This window comes from Eptatretus burgeri, chromosome 16 (assembly GCF_056783735.1).
Source record: "Eptatretus burgeri isolate ZD-2024b chromosome 16, Ebu_testis_v1, whole genome shotgun sequence".
In the NCBI taxonomy this organism is placed as follows: Eukaryota; Metazoa; Chordata; class Myxini; order Myxiniformes; family Myxinidae; genus Eptatretus; species Eptatretus burgeri.
Genome location: NC_140976.1, coordinates 51,072,611 through 51,092,767, shown reverse-complemented (window position 1 = coordinate 51,092,767; position 20,157 = coordinate 51,072,611). Strand labels below are relative to the sequence as shown.

The 20,157-nt window shown below is 49.1% G+C and overlaps 1 protein-coding gene and 1 long non-coding RNA gene across 3 annotated transcripts in view; one reads left to right on the top strand and one right to left on the bottom strand.

The window, feature by feature from the left end:
* LOC147011054 (uncharacterized) overlaps positions 1-11,197 on the bottom strand; it is a 39,948-nt gene extending 28,751 nt beyond the window's left edge. The window contains exon 1 of the long non-coding RNA XR_015052087.1: positions 11,026-11,197. This is a non-coding gene — a long non-coding RNA (uncharacterized LOC147011054). The remainder of the gene's footprint in view (positions 1-11,025) is intronic.
* The window catches only part of LOC147011053 (multidrug and toxin extrusion protein 1-like), a 226,908-nt gene that overhangs the window by 193,971 nt on the left and 12,780 nt on the right, over positions 1-20,157 (top strand). The window lies entirely within an intron of this gene.

Sequence of the window (20,157 nt, the reverse complement as noted above, 5' to 3'; positions counted from 1 at the left end):
CAAATTTTGCATATGTACTTGCTGTCGTTTTTCCTCCAGTCACTTCTCTCCTGTGTCGCTGCGGTGATGCTGTTAACTCATTTTCGTTTTCCCTTCCGCGGTGGAGGTGTGGGAGGTGTAGGTGTGGGAGGTGTAGGTGTGGGAGGTGTAGGTGTGGGAGGTGTGTATGGTTCCAATTGCTTGAGGCTATTAGTTTGTTGCCTAGTAACCGGTCCCCCCCCCCCTGCAAAGGAGTAGTGTCAGTACCAGGAGTTGCATGTTGTGCCGTCAAAGGTTCTGTCGCTGTCCCCGGTATTACAAGGTTTCTGTCATCTATATCTGCCTGTTCCACATTTGGCAGGGTGTCCAGCTCAGGTTCCGGTTCCGCGTCTGGCGGGGTGTCGGGCTCTAACTCTGGTATTCCAGGATCTCTGTTGTCTATGTCTTCCGGTCCCAGGTCTGGCAGGGTGCCCGGCTCTGCCTGCAGTGTGCCTCCAGGCACTATCTCACCCTGTCTTGCCGGGTCGGCTCCGTCCTGGTTTTGTGGCGGTGGAGGGGGTCCCTGAAGCGGTATCACGTCTTCCACCTCGTCGTTGTCTTCACTATCTCAGTAAAATACTGAATCGGACACCGCCGGAACCTCTGCTGGGGTTACCTCCTCTGGCTCCCTTGTTTCGTCTCCCTCCTTGGGCGCTCGCTTAGAGTGTGAGTGGTGTATCCATGCACTCTTACCTCTCACTTTGACGGCGGAGGGCGTGGTCAAGAGTACAGTGTAAGGTCCGGTCCACTTGGGTTGCAGGGCGTTTTTCTGCAGGAATTCTTTCACCCAAACCCGTTCAGCGGGTTGGAAATCATGTAACGAGTCTCCAGCAGGTATCGGCAATGCTTCTTGTACCTGTGAGTGAAAGGACCTAATGGTAGCAGTGAGTGTCCTGCAATAATTCATCATTCCGTCGTTCATACATGACAAATCTCAATCTCCCATATCTGGCGGAGCCGAGGCCGGTAACTGCATAGGGCGTCCTATTATTATTTCGTGGGGCGAGAGCCCTCTCGTGGCATTATTTGTTGCTCGCATTTTCATGAGCGCTATAGGCAGTACGTCTGGCCAGGGCATTGACTGGCCCTCGCAGAGTTTGTGAAGCGTCTGCTTTAGAGTTTGGTTCTCCCTTTCTACTGCCCTTGCTGACTGAGGGTGGTACGGGCAGTGTAGTTTCTGTTTAATCCCCAAGCCTTCAGCTACCTTCGCCATCACTTTTGCCGTGAAAGACCCTCCTTGGTCCGAAGATAGTCGTGTTGGAATCCCAAATCGTGGAATTACTTCCTGTAAAAGCAGTTGGGCCACCGTATCGGCTTCCTGATTGGTAGTGGTGAAGGCCTCTTCCCACTTAGAGAACATATCCACGATAACCAGCACATATTGGTGGTGTTTGTATGATGGCATTTGTACAAAATCCATCTGTAGGTGTTGAAACGGTCCAGATGGGGGTGGGTGTGCTCCCCGTTTCTTGGCGACATACTTCCTATTATGTCTACCACAGGTCGCACAATTGCTAACCACCTCTGTCGCTGCTGTCGTCACACCTGGAGCATTCCAGGTTTGACGAATAATTTCCATCACTCCTTTTATCCCCACATGGCCCTGCGCATGTGCATTGAAGACTAGCCATGGTAACAACTTCCGGGGTACAAACGGCCTACTTTGCTCATCCACCCATACTCCATGTGTGTTTTGCTTTGTACCCTCCACGATTCCTGTTCTTCCATAGTTGCGGAGACCTGTAGGTTTTTCAGCTGTTCCTGCGTTTGAGGATTGTCTGCCATTTGTTCCACGTAAATTTAGGTTATTGGTTGCAGGTTCGCCTCCTCCTCATCGAGCACTGCTTTTGCCGCTAAATCTGCTCTTTCATTGCCTATTGACACTTCATCATTCTCTCCTGTGTGAGCTTTGCATTTAATCACTGCAATCTGCTGTGGTTCTTGCGCAACTTGTATCAGTCGTTTGATCAGGTCCCCGTGTCGAATAACCTACCCGGAGGATGTCTTAATGCCCCGTAAGGCCCATATGGCGGCGGAGTCATGAAAGATGCCCCAGGCATATCTGCAATCGGTGTATATGTTCAATGTTTTTTCCCGCACCCATCTCACATCCGCATATTAGCGCTTCCAGCTCAGCTTGTTGGGCTGAAAATCCCTTCGGTAGCAATTCTTTCCTCAAGGTGGCGCTTGCGGTGCATACGGCAAAGCTAGCGATCGTTTCTCCCCATTGGTTCTTCCTCACCGCTCCATCTACGAACAGTTCTAATTCCTCATTCTCGATCGGGGCTTCCTGTAGGTCGCGCCTCACCTTTGTCTCCTCCACCAGCACTTGTTCACACACATGTGCCTCTCCCTCATCGCCCGTTGGCATTAGGGAGGTTGGGTTCAGTGGCAAACATCTTTCGATCGTTATATTCGTCGCCTGCAAAAGTACCAGATCATGTTGGACTGCCCATGCCACGGATATATGTTATGTCTTGTTTTGCCGTATCAGCGCCTAAACATCATGTGGCACTTTCACGGTCAGCGGAGAACCCAAAACCAGCGTCGCTGTTGCGGTTAATGCATATTGTGTTGCTGTCACTGCCCGTAAGCACCCGGAATAGGTGGTGGCGACCGGATCCAAATGACTACGGTAGTGCGCAATCGGCCTATTTTTCCCTCCGTGTTCTTGTGTCAGCACCGTTTGGGCGAACCCTCCTCTTTCGTGGACGAATAAGTTGAAGTGAAGATCATAGTTCGGTCGCCCCAATGCTGGTGCCGAGGACAAGGCCTGCTTCAATGTTTCAAAGTCTTTGACCGCATCATTCATCCAGGAGATCTTATCCCCCTCTGCCTCCCTTGCCATGTCGTACAGTGATCGCGCCCGAACCGCATAATCAGATATCCACTGCCGGCAGTACCCCGTCATCCCGAGGAACCGCCGCAATTGTCGCAATGTAGTGGGTTTTGGGTGCTGTAGGATTGTCTCCACCAGTTCAGCTCCTAGGCTTCTCTGTCCCTGTTCCAGTATATGGCCCAAATACGTCACTCTTGGCTGTGAGAACTGCAATTTGTCTTTGCTGACTTTGCGGCCCTTTCGGGCGAGAGCTGTTAACAGCGCTAAAGTGTCCATTTCACATTTCGTCTGACTGTCCGAGCACACCAATTGATCGTTCACATATTATATCATTACTGATCCTTCCAGGAGCTCTATGTCCTCCAAGTCCTCCTTCAAAGCCTGCGAGAAAAGCATTGGGCTATCGCAGAACCCTTATGGGAGTACAGTCCAGGTGTATTGTTGTTCGTCGTAGCTAAAGGAAAACAAGTGCTGCGACTCCTTTGCTTGCAATATGCTAAAGAACGCCGAGCACAAATCTACCACGGCGAAGTGCGTTGCAGTGGACGGCACCCCTGACAGTACCGTAACACGGTGTGGCACCACGGGAAAGGACGCTTTCACGCACTTACTCACCGCCCGCAGATCTTGTACGAACCTCCATTTGTTTCCCCTGGGCTTCTTTGCCGGCAGGATTGGTGTGTTGCATTCGCTCTTAGTAGGTATTATCACCCCTTGGTCGCACAACGATGCTAGCACCGGAGAGATCCCTTCTTTTTCCTCTTTGCGCAATGGGTATTGAGCCACTCGAGGCAGGGGTATCTCCTCCTTCACCTGGATGGATACGGGCGTTGTGGCCAGCACTCTGCCCACATCATTCGGGTGTCGTGTCCATAGTTCGACAGGTACTTCCTGTAATCTTTCCTCAGTTCTCGTTTCTCTGTTGGCCTGGCGGGGGGGGGGGGGGCTTTCGCTATTCATCTCATATCTTTCTAGCATGCATGTCAAAATCTGATCAGGCAAGCATACCTTCCATCCATCCCCCCGTCGGCTGGCCTGTAAAGTGCTCCGGGTTTCACTATCCGTTTCTAGTGGTTCCGGGGCGCATCTCAATCTGGTCATCATTCTTCCCAATTCTCCAGCACTATGTCCTTTACTGACCGCCATTGAGACGTGCGGGGTAAGTCCTTCTCTGTGCTTCATTAGCTCACGTTCCTCGGCGGTTAGTTCCGCCTCCATTGCCGCTCCCTCCTTTCCGATCCACAGAGTGGTTGTCATGAAAGTGCATGTGGCGGTGTAATCTTCATGTACCCTATCCGAGTAATCAAAATCTTGCCCCGTTTCGTCATAATAGACCGTACAGTGCAAAGGCAGTCCTTTCAACTCAATGTCATTGCTACGCAACCATTCCTCTACGTCCCGCAAACTTTTCGCACTTTCCCAATCCCTAATCAGTTTATCTCTCCCCTCTTGTGACACAATCCACAACCAATAAACTACCGGTCCGAGTTCGGTCATCATGAGGGTCATTACCTCTTCTTGCAATGCTAGCGGAGCATCTATGTAGACTCCGTCTTGCCTGCACGTTTTCGTACATCCCATTCTGCACAACAAATCTCTTCCCAACAAATTCATCGGGGTGTGTTTAGCTACCAAAAATGCATGTTCTCCCCGCAGGGGACCTACTTCAATTCGTAATTTGTCCGAAATCGGGATATCTTCTCTCCGTCCCGAAACCCCCACCACACTCACCAACTCGCCTGAGAGTGACAGGTTCTTTATCTCTCCTTGTTTTAATGTTGATCGGGTGGCCCTTTTGTCTACTAGGAATGTTACTTGTCTCTCCTCTACGTTCAAGGTCGTGCTCAATTCCCTTACGTTCCGCGTTTCTCTTTGCGGAGCCACCACGGTGTCCTCATGTCAATAGTTTCTTTTCACTGTTTCCCCTCGCCTCTAATATTCTCTAAGGGGCGCCGTTGGTCTCTCCTGCAGTTGTGGTGGCCGTGAGCCCCAGCCTCGTTGTTTAGGCAGTGCCTTGCACTCCCGGCTCCAATGTCTGAATTTACCGCAGTTAAAACATTCTCCCTGCCTTTGCGGCTTATTCTCTCGGTTCCAAGGTCTCCGCTGGCCCTGTTCGGCTTCATACCGGGGTTCCTAATCTGGATTGTCCCAGCGAGGCCTTCCTTCCCTCTCTTCGTATATACGGCTCTTCAATTCGAGGTTTCTTACAACCATAGCTTAGATCTTTCTTTCCTCTCCGCTCCTCTTCTCTTGGAGTCTGCCAGGCTTGCCTCACCCTTTCAAACACGGCATCGACGCCAGCCGTTTCCCACCCTGGCATGTCCGCCTTCAACTCTCGCCTTACTTCGTCGCACAGTCCATCTACAAACATAGTGTTCAGGAAGTGGAGGGGTGCCTGTGCTAGGTTATTAAATCCTGAGTGCAGCTCGATCTGTTCATACAGTCGTGCTTTGTACTCGGCAGGTGATTCCTTGGGATTTTGTGTAATATCCTGTGTTGCCTGCAAATCCATTATCCTTGGGGCCATCTCCGTCGCAAGTTCTTCCATCAGGGTTTGTACTCTACCCCTGTACACTGCCTGTGCTTCTCGGTCATGGGTAATGTCCCCTCTGGGTAATGTCGGTTTAAAGTGCGATCCTCCTCTCCTTGTTGTTTGACGCCCCAGTCTGCCGAACGTGAGCTCCAGACCGAACTGGGCAGCACAGCGGTGCATATAAACCCTATGTCCGTCCTGGTTGCCCCCTGCATTTTTATCTGATCGTGTAATATCTGAATTGCCCTTCTAGGGTTTGTCTTTATGCATTCTTCCATGCTAGCTTTTACTCCCCTAATGTCTTGTGGGGTCCATGATCTCCAAACCCAATCTCCCCCTGCCGCTTGCATCATAGGGAACTGGTGAATGTCTGCCCCTCCTCTTGCTCCTTCCACCCCTAAGACGGGGTAAATTCCTTTTGTCGTCCAAAGTCGTGTTGTCGTCTTTCAGTCTACGTCGTCGTTGATTTCCGCTATCTGTGCTAACGCTTGTCTCAACTTCTCCAGTCTCTCCTCACTCTGTATCTTGACCTCCGTCAGCTGCGCTAGCGCTTGTTCTAGTTCCTTCTCTTTGTCCTCTCCCTGTGTCTTGACCTCCGTTAGCTGGTCTAGCGCCTGCTTTAGTTTCCCTTGTCGTTCCTCGTCTTGCATTTTTCGTTGGTTCACAGTCCCTTCTAGTCAGGTCAGGTCAGGTATGGGAGCATGTGCCAGAACAGCGCGTCGCTGCGTCCACTTTCCGCCGGTACTCCAGGGGCCTCCGTCTGGCCATCCCCCAGGCAGATGCCAGGCCCATCCCCATCTCCTTGAGATGATGGTCAACCTGCTGCAACCATGAGGCACGTGGTCGGCCCACTGGCCTCCTCCACTCATGAGACTCCCTCGCTGAGAGAATCTGGTGAGCAGGATCAGCGTCAGGAAAACGAGCCACATGTCCATACAGCCGCAGCTGACGCTCACGGACTATGCAGGTAACAAATCTCATCCGAGTCTCTCTCAGCAACCGCTCGTTGGACACAAAATCCGACCAGCGATAGCCAAGGATTCTCCGAAGAGACCTGGTACCAAAGGAATTAAGTCTCCGTCTCAGATCCTTGGTCAAAGTCCAAGTCTCGCACCCATAGAGCAAGACTGGAAGTACCAAGGACCTGAAGACTCGGACTTTCGTCCTCCCGCACAGGTACCGGCAGCGCCACACCCCATGATCCAGTGAATCCATGACTCCCCAGGCCCGACCCAGACGTCTATTGACCTCCGGCTCACAACCTGCGGAGACATGAATATCACTGCCAAGGTAAGTGAATCTATCCACGACCTCAACATCCTCACCACAAACAGACACAGACAGGACAGCAGCATCCAAGATGTCACCGAAAGCCTGGATCTTTGTTTTGACCCAAGAAATCCGTAATCCCAACGGCTCCGACTCCTCATTCAGCACCTCGAGGGCCCCCAAGAGGATGTCTAAAGTCTCCGCAAAGATGACTGCATCATCTGCAAAATCAAGGTCCGAGATCTTGACATTGCCAAACGATGCACCGCAACTTGATCTCTCCGACATCCTCCCAAAATCCAGTCCATACAAGTGCTGAAAAGTGTGGGGGCAAGTACACACCCCTGACGAACTCCAGTAACAACTGGAAATAAGTCAGAGATGGTACCACCACACTTCACAGCACTCTCAGTACCAGAGTAGAGTTCAGACATCAGATCGATCAGTTTTGGTGGCACCCCACGAAGACCAAGAATCCTCCAGAGGACATCCCGATTCACTGAATCGAACGCTTTACAGAGATCAACATAGGCTGCAAGCAGCCCCTGCCGAAACTCTCGTCTGCGTTCGGTGAGGACACGAAGTGCAAGGATACGGTCAATCGTTGACCTCTTTGGTGTAAAGCCTGACTGCTCTGGACGCTGGTGCTCAAGCAGATGGTGGCGAACCCTATCAAGAATTATCCGAGCAAAGACCTTGCCCGGCACTGAGAGCAGCGTCACCCCTCGGTAGTTGTTGCAGTCTTGGCGATCACCCTTCCCTTTCCAGAGAGGGACAACAAGGCCCCTCTTCCAGTCAGTTGGGATGATGCCTGTGTTCCAGGCAGAGCACAAAACTGCATGCAACGACGCGAGTGCAGCATTTCCACCAGCCTTGAGAAGTTCGGCATGGATGCCACAGATCCCTGGAGCTTTGCCCCGTTTCAACTGGTTCACCGCAGCCCGTGTTTCCACAAGCGATGGTGGACCACTGTTGATTCGAGGGTCAGCAACAGGGATTGTAACACCCTTGACGTCCAACTCGACAGCTGGGGGATCAGCCTGGTACAACCGCTCAAAGTAACCGGCCCAGCGGGCCTTCACTTCAGACTCCTCTGTCAAGAGCCTACCACTCTCTGCTCGAACTGCAGTGCTCCGAGGGATGGGCTTGGATGAACGTAATGCGCGAATTCCCCTGTAAACGGGACGAGAATCACCTGTCCACAGGTGATGCTCTACCCCCTCACAGATTCCTCGCACATAGGCCTCCTTGTCCACCCTCAGTGCACGTACAGTTTTACGCCTCAGCTCCCTGAACAGCTCAGCTCTGCCATTCAGCCTGGCCCTGCGACTCTGGTCAATGGTATCCAGTGTCCCTTGAGAGACAAAATTCTTCTTTGCCCTGCGGTGAACTCCAAGGCATCCACCGGCAACATCAAGGACGGTGGTCTTGAAGGTGCTCCACAACTCTTCAGGAACCCCCAAAGCACCCAGACCCCCCAAGTGTCCACTCAGCCTGTTCGCAAACTCCTCAGCTACTCTCTCATCCTAGCCTAGGCTGGGATGGTACCATTCTCCAGGATTTAAGGTGCAGCTTTAGAGTTGCTACAACAAGCCTGTGGTCAGTATTGAGGAACTGAGCACTCCGGTAGACCCTGCAGTTCTGGATCATCCTCCAACGACCGTCAATGAGGACATGGTCAATCTCCTTTGCCACACCGCCAGCGTTGGAATACCAAGTCCAGCGATGAGCTTGCGGGCGCTGAAACCATGAACCAGCCACCCTAAGTCCATGACTTCTTGCAAAGTCAAGGAACTTAGTGCTATTCTGGTTCATAGTTCCTGACCCATGGGGACCAACACACACCTCATAACCATCCCTATCAGTTCCAGTCGATGCATTGAAATCCCCCAAGACTAGAAGTGTATCTCGTCTGGGGCACTGATCAACCACAGACTCGAGCGTGGCGTAGAATGCATCCTTCACGGTAAGATCACTCGCCTCAGTCGGAGCATAAATAGAGACCAGGGAAATGACACCTAAGGAGTGACGAATCCTTAATCTCATAATACGCTCGTTGACCGGTGTTACCTCAATTATCATTGGGGTCAGCTTATTGGACACAGCTACAGCAACTCCTTGGGTATGGTAACCATCAGAGCGACCAGACCAATAGTAGGTGTAACCACCCACCATTATCTCGCCGCAATCCGGTCTCCGAACCTCAGAGAGCTGCAATCCCGATGTCCAAACGCTTGAGCTCAGATGATAACAGAGACAGGTGATCATCCTCTCTTTGGGATAGGGACATTCCAGGCACCCACCCGAAGGGACCGCCTCAGGTTAACCCAAGGAGACCGCCGTCTGGTGGACGACACCTCAGCACCACTCCGACACACTCTCCCGCAATCTGACCCAGGGATGTTACCCCGTGGTTTCCCTCCTATCAAAGATTGGGGGTCCCGAAGGCTTTGCCCCAATCCCATCATCCGGTGAGCTGCCCTGCGAAGGGAAGCTGCACAGGAGGTACTCCCACGGAGTGGGTTTTCAGATTTTTTTGCGTTTTTGCGTTTTGCGGAATGAAGCGTTTTACGGTGGCTGGAGTGCAAATCCTGCCGCCAACCTCCTAATAAGAAGTAACCCAACTGCAGGAGGACGTCCGCAGACACAGTTGGGCACTAGATATGGATGGCCGTTGGCTCACAAGGAGCTCCTCCGCCCTTTGAGTCCTAGTCCTAGTCACCTATGCTCTGTCTCGACTTGCGACTCCGTTAGCCACGCAGCCAACGCTTTCCAGTGTTGTCCACTTTGTTTCAGGCCTCCTGCTTTGCCCTCTGTCAGCGCATTACTCACTGTGTTCAGTATCTTTGGATCTAAAGATCCAGTCAGCGGAAAGGGATCTTTTCTCCCCGCGGTCCACTTCACCCAGTCCTGTATTCCTTTAACTTTATCGATTCCATATTTTTCACTGATAACTCTCAGTGTTGTTCCTTTTGGTATCTTTTCGTTCTTTGAAGATTTATTCCCCATCTTATGTTCTTATCTTATCAACCGCCTGATAGCTTTAAATTGCTTCTCTTTTTACTTCGGGACCAAAATCTCTTTCAATCAACTGCCTTAAGCCTCAAATCCCAATGAAGGCCTCTAACCTTCCCTCGATATGGTACAGGATTCCAACGTTTCCCTCCTTATCTCACACGGATAACCTTTATCCTCTACCCTTCCAGGTCCCAACAACACCGCCTAACAGCCCTCCCTTTGTGCCCTTCAGACAAACCGCATTCAAATCACTTCATATGTTTTACCGTTACAGTTCTTGATTCGAGCAGACCCTGGAGCTGCGTCCGGCGGGGCGCTGCCCACCGAGTGTACAGCACTCATCTAACTGGGGCTCCCTATTTTAGGTGCCCTACGTGCGATCGCCACTTACCTTTTAGCTGAACCCTTGCGATCTCTGTACACCAAGTGGAGTCCCGCCGTCCACACCGCCAACATCAGTCGAATCCCATCATCACCAAATGTTATGACTCTCCACCCGGCCGAGTATGATGACAGAGTCAAATGAGGATCCTCAAATTACACGTTTTATTTCTGAAGACCACACGCATGCGGAATGTGGTGCAACGGCCCTTCAGTTAGGTGCCTCCGGACCACATTGAGATTATGCTTCAAAACCATCATATATGTAATCACACAAAAGCAGAACTGGGTGTGGACTAAAAGTGTGTGCTAAGAGATAAAGAAATAAAGAAATAAATGCGGCAGTTGGCTTCTTTCCCCCCTCCCTCGGGGCTCTAGGGGAAGTTGAATCGGTCAATTCTCAGATATGCAACCCAACAGTTTATCTTGCAAACTAATGACTTTCTAAACCTCATACACTGACACATGTTGATAGCAAAGGTGAAACTCTTGTGATGACTAAGAACAGGAATGTGTGGGATGTCAGCATACAATGAAGAAACAGTTCCTTCCAAGGACAGCTGTTGTGCAGCTGCAGTAAAACAGGAAGAGTGATAAAGGCTGTCCAAAGAAACAGTTAGGGCAACATGAAACATTTAAAGCAACATTTTTAAGGCAAGGTTCGAATCCTGACAGCTGATGAATATACAACTATTGACTATTGATTAGATATTCAACTATGGCTCAAATGTGACCACCGAGCATATCATCATTCCTCACACTAGATATCCCTTATTGTCGGATTTTCCGTCTGTTGGATTCGCTATATATGCTAGATATCCCTTATTGTCGGGTTTTCCGTGTGTGTGTGTGTGTGTGTGTGTGTGTGTGTGTGTGTGTGTGTGTGTGTGTGTGTGTGTGTGTGTGTGTGTGTGTGTGTGTGTGTGTGTGTGTGTGTGTCTGCAACGCGAGGCTCCACAGCACGAACCAGCGAACCGATTTCGATGAAACTTTGCCAACAGGTGCCATATTGTCTGGGAAGGTGCGCGTTTGAATTTCGTTGCCGAGCAACCACCGTTGCTGTGCAGCGGCCGAAAAACCGCGTACAGTATTTTCAGTACTTGTCCTTCAGTTTTGAATGTAGAGAAAGGAGACTTCGGAATTAAACACTTCGAGATATTTAGAAAATTTTACTCGAGCCGATTTTTAATTGAGGTTTTATTTTTGAAACGGTAGTCCTTCAAAAATCGGGTGTCTATTTACCGTCATTTAAGGTGTGTATGCAGTCTTTGTAAGGAACTACTCCGTCGTTCCACCTTCGATCTCTCCTCGATCCAAACGTTATTGACCAAAGTGAAAAGGATCCAAAATAAATGGAATCACCGGCATTTCTGTCTTTGTGGATTTCTAATAATATAATGTTTATTTATTTACCGAAAACGATTCCACGACCCACACACCACCTCCAATTTTTTATTTATTTTCCGAAAACGATTCCCCACCCACACACCACCTCCATTTATTTATTTATTTACCGAAAACGATTCCACGACCCACACACCACCTACGATTTTTTATTTCTTTTCCGAAAACAATTCCACGACCCACACACCACCTTCAATTATTTATTTATTTACTGAAAACGATTCCTCGACCCACACACCACCTCCAATTTTTTATTTATTCACCTAAAACGATTCCCCACCCACACACCACCTCCAATTATTTATTTATTTATCGAAAACGATTCCATGACCCACATTCCACCTCCAATGATTTATTTATTTTCTGTAAACGATTCCACGATCCACACACCACCTCCAATTATTTATTTATTTACCGAAAACGATTGCATGGCCCACACTCCGCCTCCAATTATTTATTTATTTTTCCGTAAACGATTCCACGATCCACACACCACCTTCAATTATTTATTTATTTTCTGAAAACGACTCCACGACCTACACACCACCTCCAATTATTTATTATTTAAAGTGGGATTGGCGTAGGAAAGTGGGTGTGGCTTTTGAAAAATATTGTGTGGCTCAGGAGGTGTTGTCGAACAAGAGCATTGAGAGAAGTTTATCGGGTTTGCCGTGTGTGTGTGTGTGTGTGTGTGTGTGTGTGTGTGTGTGTGTGTGTGTGTGTGTGTGTGTGTGTGTGTGTGTGTGTGTGTGTGTGTGTGTGTGTGTGTGTGTGTGTGTGGGGATGTGTGTGTGTGTCTGCAACGCGAGGCTCCACAGCACAAACCAGCAAACCAATGATTTTACAAATGGTAGTTCTTCAAAAATAGGGTGTCTATTTACCGTCATTTTTTATGAGGAGTGCCAGTTGGCAAAATGCGCAACAGGAAAAATCTTGCCAGGCAGAGGAACAATTGTATGTGAACCAATACATCTTGGCAATGAATCTTCGTCGGTGGATCGGTCAGAATGAAAAGCATCGTATCCAGCGCTTCGATCCTAGCGAATCCCTCGTCGCCTACCGGCTTGTGTATAAATGTGTTATTTCAAGTCAACAAAAATATAATTTTTAATGACATTATTTTTAATCTAATATAAATACCATGTTTGTAAAGATGGTTCTTTCTTTGGTGTATTCCAAGAACTGGATATTGATTTATCAAATTATTACACAAAGGCACAGGCTGAATGGCAGAAACATAGTATTGCAAAAAATATTAATATGAAAAATGTTTATGAATTAATAAATTATCCAAGCCCGATTGACATGAATGACTGGTTGAGATTAAGTGATTTATCACAATATAATTGTATCCTTAAATAAAACGGCGCGTTTTGTTAAAGGAGTATAATTTACAACCACAACACCTGGTTCAACAAACCATACACCTTTTCTTATTAAATTCAATTATCAGCACAGTATTGAATTTTATAAAGAAGGAAGTATATTTGAAATGAGAATAGAGAAATGGAGGTATAATATGTGTGATTTAGGTTATAATTGGTCTTTTTCATGAAACCGAGAAGACCTACACGATTTTTATCAGTCTCGTAAAGAAGAATATTATCCTCTTGGTAAGAATCAGGAGATATGTGGAAGCTCAATTAGCAAACAACAAATACAGGATTTCGGGAATAGGAAATTACATGATGGTGAAGCAACAGTTTATATGACAAAGAAGGAAGGAAATTGGATAATTATACAAAGTCGAGGAATACAAACTGATTTAACAACAGGAAGATGGGGTGGTATTGTTGCGGAAATGGCCCTTAGTGTGTTATTAAATATAGGATTAGCCCAGATTCCCCCTTAAATACATGTTTTGTCAAGTTGTTCGGTAATTGGACGTTGCATGTGTGTCGGGAGGTGTAGCAGGCTGTCCAGTGTGTGTACAGTGGTGGTGAACCAGGAGGCGCCTTGCTTATTTTTCCTTCCCCTCTCCGAACTAGCCCCACCCAGCGTTCTGAGAGTGTCATTCGGCGAGAGGTGTCAGCAGCCGATTGGTGGAGGGCAGCTGCGATCTCGAGCGATGGACCAATCACGGGTCCCCGGGGGAGTGTCGAGAGTGCGAGCGCCAGGAAGGCTAGAGAGAAACGGCTAGTGAGAGTCGCGATCTTCTGTGTAAGGGACGGCTGTGTCTGTCTGCGATCTGCTTCGTGAAAGAGGCAGGAGGAACTGCATGAAGGGAGTCGGCGATCGACTTTAATGAGGAGGTCCTCAACAGGTTCATCCGGAATCCAGTGACGGAGCCTCTGACTGTCTTTGCTCCCAGCATGGCTCGACACATTTGTCCATCCCATCGATCCGCCTACGGAGCCCAACACCCCGATTTGGCCAACTGTGGTGAATGGGCCAGGCCTGGATTTGTATGCTGGACCTTGTGAAAAGCCAGCTGGAGCACACCATGGATCTTTAGCTCTTGTGCCATCGACCTTAAAGGGGGCTGAACGCGCTGAGGCTGCGTGCGTGGGCGGTGCGACAAAAGGACGATGCCACCATTTTGCCACACTGCATGCTCGAGCTGGGTGCTCGAATCTGTTGACATCGGCTTGTTACGAGCCGCATTCGTGCCTTTGACACTTTCCCCTCGCCCATGAGGCATCACCAAGTACTCTGTGTCTTGTCTGCATGTCTTGTCTGCAGGTTGTCTGCATGTTGTCTAAGGTTTATCTCGCTAGGGTTCCCTTCGAAACCCGTAATCCGAAGCTCCCTAGTTAAGAGTGGGTTATAGATTAATTATAACATTGTCATGAATGCTTTGCTTGTGTTGTGTTCCCCGATGTGTCCCCAATAAATCTGGTTGATTCATGTGAAAGTTGCCACTTGAGTTTATTCGTGCCTTGCTGATGAACCATCCACTCGATTCGTATTTAAAACCAAAATGGGTACGGACTGGCAGACTTCGCCCGGTCTCTGACAAACCCAGTCTGTAACCGGGGTCTATTTCCTCAACTGGCAAGGCACTGGTGTATTTTGGTATCGTGATCTGAGGCACGTAACCCGAGACCTGTGCCAAGCCTGCCGGCGTTATAACCCCGAAGATGGCGTTGCTATTAAATGATGCCGAATCTTCAACATTTGGCTGTCAAGAGTAGGGTGTGAAGCCCCACCACCGCCGACTCCATTACACTGGTAGTCAGGAGTGGGGTGTGAACCCATCCACCCCCATAAATTTGCAGGACACCGATTCAACAACATCTGGTGTCATTCGCAACTCGAACATTGGTTATGAGAAGTGCGAGGAAAAAAAAAAAAAACGCTCGCAAATTCCAAATTAGGTTTCATTTTATGTTGAGCGGATTGGGTGTAAAACTTCGAAATTATAAAGAAAGATGGAGTCGCAAAATGGCAGTGCGGCTCCACCTCAGTGCGACACGAAGCGGGAGAGGGTTACTATGAATAGCGCAACAAACCGCACAGCACGAAGAAAGCGCTCCCACCCACCGATTCAAACCATATGGACACGGAATGCGCCATGGCAAACAAAGCAGGATGACTTCGCATACATTGACGAGCTTCATGCACAATTGTCAGATGCCTTGGAACAGGTGGAGTGTGATGGGAATTATATGGGTTACAAATTAAATTGGACAAGGCGCTGCTGCATGCAGACGAGGTTCAGGGAAATTATGTGCATGGTGAGTCACAACAATTGGCCGATGCACAGGAACGAATTCCGGGGCTGGAAAAGGACTGAGCCAACACAGGCGAGGTACTACATGGAGAAATAATTAAAGTAGAGTGGTTTCGTAGGTTGGTGGAACATGAGAAGAGCGAACTGAACAAAAAAAAATAGAGGAGATTGGAGAAGGAAACACAAGAGAGACAGTGGGATAGGAAACAAAAAGAACATGAATTTGAAATTGACCAACTAAAGGAGAAAGCAAGGTTGGAGTACGCGGAGATGGTGAAAGAACAAGGAATGAAGCAGGAAAGGGAGATCACCCAATTGAGAGAGACGACGAGATTGGAGAATGAGGAACATGAGAGACAGTGGGATAGGAAACAAAAAGAACATGAATTTGAAATTGACCAACTAAAGTAGAGAGCAAGGTTGGAGTATGCAGAGATGGAAAAACTCCGGAAAGATAACTAACAACCAAAAAGGCTCAGAGAGGAAGAACGACTCAAATGGAAACGAAAATGGAGCCAGGAGGTAGAACAGCACAATAATATGGGATGTGTGACATCACCACAGGGAGGAATGTTATTGGTGCGGGACTTGATTGACATCACTCGTTGGATGACACCAAAATTAGAGCAAACCCTGGTGATGGAGACATTGAGGGAGCATACGGGGTTGTTGACGAATGAAACATATATTGAGCAGGTCCAGCATGTGGAGCTGACAGCCCCATAGGGGTGTGGAGAATCGATGATGAGCAACCTGCTGGAAAGAAGCGACTGGACCGAGGTGACTCTGTAATGAAGCAGTTATGAGGGCACATGCATACATGGTGCGGACGATGAGCTTAAGTTAGGAATTGGAGGTTATGTTAAGGAGGAGACTGTGCGATGGGGTGCACGTATGCGTGACCCCTGAATGTGTGTTTGTGTGGAATGCCTGTGAATGAATGCTGTGAGCCCACAGTCCAGATTACAGCACCGGTGTGTGCTGCCAAGGCCGGAACGTGTGTGGGTTCTCATGTGGCGGTCGAGAATGTAACCCTGGAATGCAAGGCAGTTGGTCAGTATGCAGGCAAGGTTGAATGTGTGGAATGTGAACACATAACCTTGGAATGTGTGCAGCCTGTTTTGTGTGGGAGTCCTGAGTGTGGAATGAGTGGTGACGTAGGAAATAGGTTAGAGGTACAAGGGGAAATATAAATGCCACCAGGACAGAACTTGAGCCAGGGGACGGAAACCATAATGGACAGCTCCACATGGGTTCTTGCAGAGTTGGAGGAGCTGCAACCAGGAGCAGGCTTTAGAAATTGGATTTTGGTTTCTCTCTCGGCATCACAGGAACTTCGGGGTAGCGTGCAGATGAGTAGCAAGTGGCACTGGCATGTGTCACTTGGTCTTCAAACCTCTCTGAGGACACGCAGTGTTTGGCTAGCTGAGTGGGGTTTATCTGTCTTCAGGGAGTTTGAGAGAAGAGGTGGAGGCTGCTCCCCCGATTGGTGTTTACCTGATTTCCGTGAACCCTGGAGAAGAGGAGGGGGTGGACCACGACCCCAATTGAGACGAGACCCCTTTGAGCCGTGGCGTAAAGGCGGCGGGGTCATGTGATGGGTAATGAGGGATTCGTTCCCTCACTCCCCTTCCAATGAGCCAAAGAAGCAGGCCATATTGGGATGTAAAAATCTTGATTGAAAATAATTATATCGAGAGTGATTGCAAATTGAGACTGACAGAAGGGTTAAGAGTGGCATGAGTGGATTTGGGTGATTATTGGAAAAAAGAGTAGTGGAGACAGTACAGGCAGAGTGTTAAACACACCTGAAACAAGTGGGTGACAAAGAGTGGCTTGTTTGAGGGAAAGACTGAAATGCCTGGTTGGAACCATGCATTTCAAGAGGTTCCATGGGGCTGAACCAAGAGGTTCCATGGGGCTGATGAAGAGATTTTGATGTTTTGTTTAAATTGTTGGAAATAAACTATTCAGGCAGTATTGAGGAGTCCAGCGGACGACGGACGTAGTGACAAATTGATTGGGGTTTGATTAAAAAAAAGTGTACCAGTTAAATTTGATGACCAAGTGGGATGCGAGGGACTGGTGTGTTTTTATTTTCACATAAAAGTGAAAGGTATTGTGGACTGGGTGTATGGCACTGTGGAATGAATGACTAAAGTGTTTGGGTGAATGGCGTGATTGTGCAAATGAGCAGAGTGAGTGCGAACAAAGTACCCTGTCGGTAGGAGTCTCCTAACCAAGTTAGTGTAGGTTAGGCGGACTTAGAGGATTTGATATGGATTCTGGCTGCTGTTCCATTGTGCAGGTGGACTGCAAGGGGTAGGTGCAGGCCAAGGTATGGTGGTACTGGCTGGGAGTGTGACATGGTATTGGAAGTTGTTGAGTCGGGAAATAGGGGCACCAGGACTTTGGAGGCTCCTGGCAGGTGAAGGCTGTCAGAGGTGCCAGGAGAGCACAGTAGGTTTTCATGCCAGGAGAGCACAGTAGGTTTTAGTGCTAGGAGAGCACAGAATGAGTGCTAGGAGAGCACAGTATGGGTGCTAGGAGAGCACAGTATGGGGGCTAGAGAGCCACCCCTTATTTAGGAGCGCCAGAAGCACGCTCAGGTGATCCCCGAGGTCGCTGGGTGTCCTCCACCCCCGATTGGAAGCAGGCAAAGAGGCCTCGTAGTAGTCACACTCCCCAGCCTGCAAGTTATGCCTGGCACCACCAAATGGAAAAAGACAAATATGGGCCTTGCCCAGGTTTAATTGAATGGAACAGTGTGCCAGGTCGGGAAAAATTGGTCATTAGGATCATTCGAGCCACAGCAGGGTTTGTTTCATTGTTTAGAGCTAAAAGTACATGGTTAGGTTCGATGAACTCTCCTCCGCACCTTTCATGCATGACACCTGGTACGAGTAATGTTGATGGGAAAATTTGCTAACAAGGGCCAGGCTAGGTCACCCTCTCAAAGTGCAAGAGAGGCCACCAGTATGTCATGAGCACACACCCACGAAGATAACATTTGAGTAAGAAACACACCATCCTGTCTGCTAAAAAAAAAAGAAAAGTGAAAGAACGTATTAAGAAGACCATACCAAAACAAGTCCTGCCAAAGGAAGTCAGGCAAGGAAGGTTAAGGGCACACTCCATCTCACCTGATCTGTGGTCATCACACCCACTTGCGTCCTCAAGAACGCCTGCAACTGCATTTGCTACCATCGATATCACCGTGCCAACATTGCTGTGCCAGCTGCTGTCCAATGCAAGGCTTGTTGCCTGCTGCTGCTCGTGAGTAGGCCATTGCAGCTGAGAAGTCATTTTGTGGGCCATTGCGGCCGAAGATTCATGCCGTTTTGTGGGCTCAGTAGGCCGAAGAACTCTGTGAGATTAGGCCACTGGGCCGACTGACCTCACCTGGTGAGAGGCCAATAAGGCCATGAAGTGAGGAAACCCTCAGGGGTGAATAGACAATACTGCCGGGAGGGGGCATGAAGGAGCGAACACGGTAAGGAATTTGGAACCTTTGAATGTTCTGCTCCCATGCAAACATTGGTGTTAAAAGTAAATTTGAATGCCCTCCCGTTCAAATCCATAATTAGAATATTATGTGGTGTGCATAGAGTGTGAATTTGTTTGTTAGATTCGTGATCCGACACACTAGGATAGGGACATGCCAATCTTACTGTGACACTTATGTTTTTGAGTTAAGTGCTTCCCATATTGTGGGTTAGAGTAAATGGGAGATTTGTGATGTACGTTAGACAGGGCCATCACTGTGGGCTGCCCCAAATGGAGGCTCGGGAGAGCCTCAGAAGAAAGGTGGGGGTAGTGTTGCGGAAATGGCCCTTAGTGTGTTATTAAATATAGGATTAGCCCAGATTCCCCCTTAAATGCATGATTAGTCAGGTTGTTCGGTAATTGGATGTTACATGTATGTCAGGAGGTGAAGCAGGCTGTCCAGTGTTCCTACAGTGGTGGTGGACCGGGAGGCGCCTTGCTTATTTTTCCTTCCCCTCTCCGAACTAGCCCCGTCCAGCGTTCTGAGAGTGTCGGTCGGCGAGAGCTGTCGGCAGCTGATTGCTGGAGGGCAGCTGCGATCTCGAGTGATGGACCAATCACGGGTCCCCGGGGGAGGGTCGAGAGAGCGAGTGCAGGGAAGGCAAGAGAGAAACGGCTAGTGAGTCGCGATCTGCTGTGTAAGGGACGGCTGTGTCTGTCTGCGATTTGCTTCATGAAAGAGGCAGGAGGAACTGCGTGAGGGGAGTCGGCGATCAACTTTTATGAGGAGGTCCTCAACAGGTTCATCTGGAGTCCAGTGACGGAGGCTCTGACTGTCTTTGCTCCCGGCACGGCTCGACACGTTTGGCCACCCCGTTGATCCGCTTGCGGAGCCCAACACCCCGTTTTGGCCGACTCTGGTGAATGGACCAGGCCTGGATTTGTATGCTGGACCCTGTGAAATGCCAGGTGGAGCAGACCATGGATCTTTCGCTCTTGTGCCATCGACCTTATGGGGGCTGAACGTGCTGAGGCTGCGTGCATGGGCGGTGCGACAAAAGGATGACGCCGCCATTTTGCCACGCTGCATGCTCGAGCTGGGTGCTCAAATCCGTTGACATCGGCTTGTCACGAGCCGCATTCGTGCCTTTGACACTTTCCCCTCACCCATGAGGCATCACCAAGTACTCTGTGTCTTGTCTGCATGTTGTCTGTATGTTGTCTGCATGTTGTCTAAGGTTTATCTCGCTCGGGTTCCCTTCGAAACCCGTAATCCGTAGCTCCCTAGTTAAGAGCGGGTTATAGATTAATTATAACATTGTAGTGAATGTTTTTCTTGAGTTGTGTTCCCCGATGTGTCCCCAATAAATTTGGCTGATTCATATGAAAGTTGCCACTTGAGTTTATTTGTACCATGCTGAGGAACAATCCGCTCGATTCGTATTTCAAACCAAAAATGGCTATGGACTGGCAGACTTCGCTCGGTCTCTGACAAAACCAGTCTGCAACCCGGGTCTATTTCCCCAGCTGGCCAGG